Raw genomic sequence first — 7565 nt, forward strand, 5'->3', positions numbered from 1 at the left:
TGTTTGACGCATTTTTAATAATAATTTGACTGAATTGAATTTTATTGTGCACGAAAAAACTGTTACTGAAAGAACAAAGAGTGCACAAAAATAAATAGGCAGCAATTTATTTAATCACAATGAATATTATTGAACAAATATTAATTATTTTCAACTGCAGCCAGTGAAAAAGAATGAAATAATTGCATTGTTGAAAATAAAAAAAATTCTTTTATCTCTTTACATTTTCGCTATATTGCGGGTTAATTCGGGATAATTTTGTATTCCATCTGCCTAAGATTAGTCGCATTTCTGCTATAGAACTGTGCTAGAGCACTTACCTTATTGTTTTGTCATTCACTTTCTTCCTCTCTTTATCCAGTCACGGGCTAAATTAGTCACAGTGTGCGCGCTCGTGCGGCGTGATAAGAAAAATGGCTTAAGAACGGAGAAAGAACATGAGATTTTAATGCTATTTATTCGAAAAAGGGTTCCGCAGTGGGTGTTAATATTCCTTCTTCTCTCTGACAAGTGTACAGCGGAAAAATTAATTAAAATTAGAATTCCTCCTTGGTCTTGTGACACTCATTAAAGCTATGTATTCATAATTTTTAGTTGCTGAATTTGGGGTTGGAGGTGTTCCGCTGAGGGATTCTATGGGCTGTGTTGTCCTTGGAATTCGGGATTTTTGAAGGGGTGGTGGTGGCTGCGAATTGAGGGGCAGATCTGCGCCTCTCGAGAATAGAGAGATTCCCTATCTCTGGAGGGTGTGAATAATTTAATTAGTCGGATGTGCCTCACCTCGGCAAACAACTTGTGCTTTCTTTCTTTCTGAAGTGTTATTCCTGTATAGTTTATATTTTCCTTAAATTTATTTACATATTCTGCTAAAAGTGTTATTTACATTTATTAAATTTTTATTTACTCTATATTTCAATAGAGATAACATCGAGATATATTGCTTTCTATATTCTTATCCTCTCTTTCTCTCGCTCTATAGCTTCACCCCCTTTTTACCCCTCTCTCAAAACATCATTTTTGCTCACACTGTTTACTCAATTAAACACACTATCCTTCCCTTTCTTAGCCATTTATACACACTTTTTTGCACTTAATTAAAAATAACACCTTTTTGCGATGCAGTGGAGATTTTCTTTTATTACTCTTGAGGGTGAAATGAGAGATCCTGAATGAGTTGGACACAAACTCTTCTGCCTTCCTTTGTGCTCCACTTGAAATCAATACAGACTTTTTGCAGCATTTCCATTTCATGGATATGCAAAACACAGTGTTTGAAGGGGTGTTTATTACAACTATTCTTAAGTTTTTACACATTTTTCACCTATCTTTGCTTATTTCGTGTTTTTTTCACATTTATTTCACATTTTACCTCTATTTTTCATTTATCTTATTGATTTTTTTCTTCTTCTTTACAGGAAAAGAGACAGGAAAAGGAATTTCATGTGATGAATTGAAGCGTGGAGAGTTTAATGTGGAGTTTAGAGTGTGTTTTTTCTTAATTGGTCGTGACGGACGAAATGTGGTTTTGTCGAAAAAGTTTATAAGCTCTCGAAAGTGGTTTCGATATTAATAAATTGACTATAGTGGTTTTATTTTTGCTCCAAACGAACTTATAGTTTTTAATTAAAATGACTTTGTTGTGAAGAACAATGGAAGAAATTGCATTCTTTCTAATGGAATTATATCCAATGAGTTCCCGGAACATTCCCATGAACATTGTCGATGGAGGTAAGATGGAAAAAAGAAGAAGGAGAGAAATTGTAGCTATTTGCCTAAGTGAATTATTTTCTGTTTCGCTGCGTAATCGTGAGTTGGGCGGTTCAAATGCTCATGAGGTGGATGGCAACTTTTCCCACCAAACCCTGATGGGCGCTGATTCCTCCCCTGAGCCCGTGCCGCTGCTTGTGGGGGAGGAAATTAGGAATTTTCTCTGGCGGATCTGAAGAATGTGGGCGCGCGGGCGGTTAAATTATATTTTCCACTTGTTCAGTCAATTTTGTATGCTGGTGCCTTCGCCACCAGTCAATTGTGCATGTGAGCGAGTGCGAGATCAATAATTTCAATCGGGCGACAAGAGTGCTCGGAGGCTTTTTGCCCTGGGAAAAAATTCAATTTTGGTGTGTTGTTTCAATTAGACGCAAAAAAATCACACCCCATGAATTTCCTCCAAAGGCGAGCGTGCGAAATCCATAGAACTGGATAAATACTGCGTGATATTTTTTCGCCAAACAACCAACCACCCTCAAGATGTGGAAATTGCTCGCAAATTGCAATCAACTGGATAAAAACAGTGTTCACGTCCGGAGAAGCAGTCACAGAAATTGACGACGCTCCAGCAGGATTGTGTGCAGACCTCTATTTAAGCAATGGGCATAAGAGTATTAAAATTGGAACTTTTTTCCCAGCAATTTATCGTCAAGTCGCTTGTTGTTTTGCATTTTCTCCTCCGTGTGCTGCTTTTCCACTCATTTTATGTACTTCTTTTTTTGCCGCCAGAAACCCACGAAACTCAACTCGCCGTTATTGGACTCATGAATTTTATGGAAATTTAAAAGTTTCACAATTAAATTGAAACTTGAGAGAATAATGTGTTAAATTTTAATTTCATAATTGCAGGAAATTTGTTTTGACTAATAAATGATGCTGGAACAACTCAGGACCAGAGCTTTTTAATCTCTTTCTCTTGGGCTGAAATTACATGTTGTTGTGAGTAGTTTTACTGAGATTTGTTCAGATGGTTATTTGTCTTATTCAAATACTGGCAAAAAGCAGTGCAATTTGTTGAAAAGTGTGGAGAAATAGTTTCAATGACCCGCCCATTCTAATGACTTATCCACTGAAAAGTGACTTGGAGAGGGAATTATGATGAAAAACAATTTTGAAACATTAAGAATTCACAAATTTCACCCTTTTAGACTCTACATTGTTGCTTTAATCGTTACAATCTGAAAGTCTGGCCAGAAGTGTGTAAAAAAGCCTTCAATTTGCCAAATGCTGGCGAGAAAGGATTAGAAGGTGGAGTTTTGCGGAGCAGTTCGACATGAATCCTAATGCCTTGTATTGAGGAGTGAAAGAAGTTGAAGAGTAATTGCCAATGCGGGCTCTTTTTGTGCATGGCCGGCGGGGGGCGGGAAATCCATTAAAAGTGTTCGTGTTTTTCCCACTTTTTGCTGAATCGTCCGCCTCCGCAATAGTCACCCTCTCTCATTATTTTGCCCTCTAATCTCGTCAAATACACAAGGATGAAATGAGACCAAGTCAATAATATCCCATTTCGATGATGTTGTTGGGGCGCTTGGATAAATGGACAGAGAAAGAGAGACTATTCAATTGGGATATATGTAAGTCATTAACGTGGAATCTCTTTTGACGATTTGTATTCTCTGTGTTTTCTCGCTGCTTGAGAAGTTTATGCATTTTTCAATTGATGGATTGCATTGTTGATTTATCTCTTCTCTTGTGGAGTTGAATGTTTGGGAAAATGAATGTGAAGTTTCCGCTGTGGATGCCAACATTTTGCCCATCAATGTGCCAATGCGGTGAAGATTGGAGTGTGGTGGGCAAAGTGAAATATAAAGTACACGCCAAGAAGTGGCATATTCTTCAGAGGATGATGACACTGCTGTGACACATATTTCTGTCTTCCACCTCCGCCCCCCGCCGCGTTTGCACGATGACAGTGCTGAGAAAAGTTTGCGGTGAACTTTTTTTGTGCTTCGGCTCCTTGTTCTCCACGTCTTATGAGATAACGACTTGTGTGCTCATCCTTTTTTGCTCCTCCTGGCTGTATCTCTCTCACTCCCAACACCGCCACATCTTCACTCGGACAAATTTCCTCTGGATTTTCGGTGGCGGCGGATTCTCTCCACTGTTGCTGTAAGATTTCTCCTGGCAGGATTTCTTCACTGTGCTACGTCTCCACTTTTTGCACTCCACCAGCCTGAGTGTCTGGCTTTTCTCCGGCAAAATTCACCCTCACACCCAAAAGAGCGCCATTGCGACAATATCCACGCCAAAAGATGTAAAATTGCGGATTTTCCACACAATGAACCAGCGAAATGCTTGTTTTCCGTCCATTTTTCGTCTATTTGACCAAACCATTTGGTAATGATGGGCAAAATGAGGTGATTTTTCATTTTAACACACTTTTTGTCCAGCTAAAAGTTTGCACTTTGCTTGTTTTTCAATTGGTTACACTTATAAACTGCTTCAACAGACGAAAAACACCCCCAGAAAATCAATATGAATTTTAAATTAAACATTTTGCATGCAAATGCAGAAAGTTGCAGCTCATTTCTGGACTTTCCAGTGATGATTTCTCAATTTTGAAAATCACTTATTACATTAATTATACAATGTTTTACAACAATGTCAACATTTTCCCATTTTTATGCACCGCTGAACTTCTGCACAAGTTCTCTGTGCAATTTTCCATCAACTGGATAATTTTTGCAGATGCTCTGTGGTCTTTTTTTTGTGCCAACTCATCGCAATTTTAATTAAAATTGAATACATTTAATTGCTCCGCATGGCGGGTGGAGCGAATCCGACAAAAGAAGAATGTCGGATTCGTGACCATTTTATATGCATTCGGAGATTAAATTTCATGTTGGGTTCTTCCAGGGTTGGCTGAATTCATGAAATTGAGGCAGCGAAATATATCCTTAAAATAATATTTGACGTACAAGTTGCATTTTGGGAAATTAATATTGAAGTTTCTGAGAAAGATTTCGTGGAAATTGCAATATTGCAATTTTGTGTAACATTGTCTCTCTGTGAGCGAATTAAATGTAAATTGAATTAATTCTATTCAGGAATTTTATGCAGATGACAGGGAAAATGCCATAATTGCAAATAATACAAGAGTGCGGTTAGTGTTTAAAATATAGGATAGAGTTTTGACCCAATAATTGCGTGCAAAATAGTGGTTCAATTTTGAAATGAAATTCTGCATAATTAAATAAAGCTCTATATTTGCCTCTATGCAGTTAATACAATGCCTGCAACTTTATTCGAGGAGTGTTCTCCGAATGTGTGTTTCACATTTGTGAATATTTGTAGAATACAATTACAATTGATTTTGCCCACAGATGTATTGCAGAATGACATTCATTAGTAATTAATTGTGGGTGTAATTAATCATGTGCACTGGACGCTTAGGTTTAAGAGCTGTTAATAGTGTTGTTTGGAAACCTTGGGCGTCGTCTCAAGTATTTGCTGTGTATAAATTGAGGCATCAGCTTGAGAATTTCAATATTACTCTGCAGTAGCTGCAATATCTCAAATTATTATATCCCTTGTGGTGAGCCGCAAGGACGCATCCCCCAAAGAGATCCAAAGTTCCGATCTTCTCTGCCTTTGTATCGTGCGAAATTACCAATAATCCAGCCAATGTATGTTCGCAAAGGGAAGGCGGGAGTTATTTGTGGTGATCTATTGCTGGTGATAAAGTGCAATCACTCCTCATGGCAATTATTAATCAATTAAGTGATTGTTGGGTGAAACATATAACAAGTTAGCACTCCTTCTGATATAATGACAGAACACAATATCGGATCGTGAGAGAGACAATGGGAAAATAATCAATTGATTAAAATTAACCACTTGTTGACCGAACTTTTCTTGACGAATGTGTCGCATCAGTGAATTGCTTGGTGACGAGAAAATGATGCCCCAGAGGATAAATGAGATAAATTGCAATACATTCGAGTGGGTTTCTCACCCGTGAACATCGTATAAATTATGCTTTCTGGCGGAGATTTCTCTTGTTCATGTCCTTCAAGGTGAGCTTCGAGGTGACTTTGCGAGAGAAATGGGGAAAATTGTGGGTGAATGCATCGAGAGGTGGCTGTTTATTGTGCACTGACCTCTTGTTAGTGGAATGGTTAAAGGGAGATATGAGACTTCTTTTGCCATTAAAGGAATCTTCCTTTAACTCTAGAAAATCCACAAGGTAATTGGACGATATGCACAATGATACCGCTTCAGAATGCTAAGGAATTTACAAGAGATAACAAGAAATTCCAAGTGCATTCCTCATTGTTATGTTGAGTGTTTTCTGGAATATGAGATTAAGAGGATTCTTCAGACAATCATTTGCATGTGAGCAGAATAAAGAGGTTTTATATTTGAAATGCGTTTAGTGTGTGTTTTTTCGTCGAAGCAATTTTCACATTAAACTAGAAATAATCACCAAACATAATATAAAAATGACTTATCTTCAAGCATTGTCTCATAATTCACGCTTTAATGCGGAGAAGAATTTGCAGCGTTGCATAAAAGTGCCGTAAAACTAAGCATGAGATTATCGCTCAGCTTTTCTAGGTAAATTCTATATTTTCAACCCCCCCCCCCGTAATCGCATATCGTCCAAACACCTTGAACTCACGACAAGTTACAGTCGTTTATTTATATTTGGCTGTGAAGCTTCATGGAGTTTTATGTGAATTTTGTGACGAGTGAGTATATAAATGGAACGGTTGTTCTTCCACGCACCATGTGACGTGTCTTGTGTGGCAATAAAGTCATCTTTATTAATAAATGATCATCATGGTGGGGAGTGAGGAGGATGTGAGGGAAGCAAGGATTTTAGTCAAAGGAGAAATATTCATAAAATCTTCCTAATATAGACTCTCATTTTTAATCTTAAACAACTATTTACAAGAGATTGTTTTTTCAGTCTTTTGTCGCAAATACAAAAATGAATGTGCTGTCACAGGACATCCGCTTTTGTCTCTCTCTCTTAAGTTTTGTATAATTGGATTTTTGTCAGGAAGATAAGAAAGGATATGTCTAAAGGATTCTTCTTCTCAAATTGCGCTCATTTTTATTATGTGGGATGGTTTCCCAAATATTTTCTTTTTCTTCATGATTTCTTCTAAATTAAGTTGCTGATGCTTTGCCAGGGCCACTCGTGGCATTCAAATTCGTGTCCTTTGAGGTTCCTCTTGTCATTCATCCTTGGGGATTTTCATTCCTTTTTTTCGAAAAGAGGGGGAGAAGTAAAGGGACTTATTATGCTATTTTTGATGGGATGCGAGAGCACAATAAAATACCAGACGTAAAAAAGGGCGGAGGAGAGAAAAGAGTGAAAAATTCGGGGAAATATTTGAGAAGAAATTAGAATTTCTTAAGTCTTCTTAGCATATTCAGCGTCTCGCTGAGTGCCTTTGAGTTCCTCAGGAACAGATCTCACAATATATTTGAATATTTTTTCATGTGCCTTCCACATCTGAACACAGAACATCTCTCAAGGATTCCTTCGCCATTTCGTCTATTAGATTTGGGAATATTCTTCACACAGAGGCGAGGATATGTATCTCTCTCTCTCTCTCTCCCTCGTGCCGTGGCGCAGTGTTGGCGGGGCTTGAGGTGAATATCATAAGTTCTTAAAGCTATCACACATATTTGGGTTTAATACTCTGGGCTTACTTCTCTTGCTCATCCTCAGCGCTTCAAATATTCATCCTCGCGGATCTGTGGTACTCTCCGCAGTGGATTTTTTCTCCCGCGGAAAGTGCGGCTGTAAATTCTCCACATTGCGTTTCTCGGTCCTCCAAATTGCC

Source organism: Phlebotomus argentipes, unplaced genomic scaffold (assembly GCF_947086385.1).
Source record: "Phlebotomus argentipes unplaced genomic scaffold, Phlebotomus argentipes genome assembly contig_42, whole genome shotgun sequence".
Lineage (NCBI taxonomy): Eukaryota > Metazoa > Arthropoda > Insecta > Diptera > Psychodidae > Phlebotomus > Phlebotomus argentipes.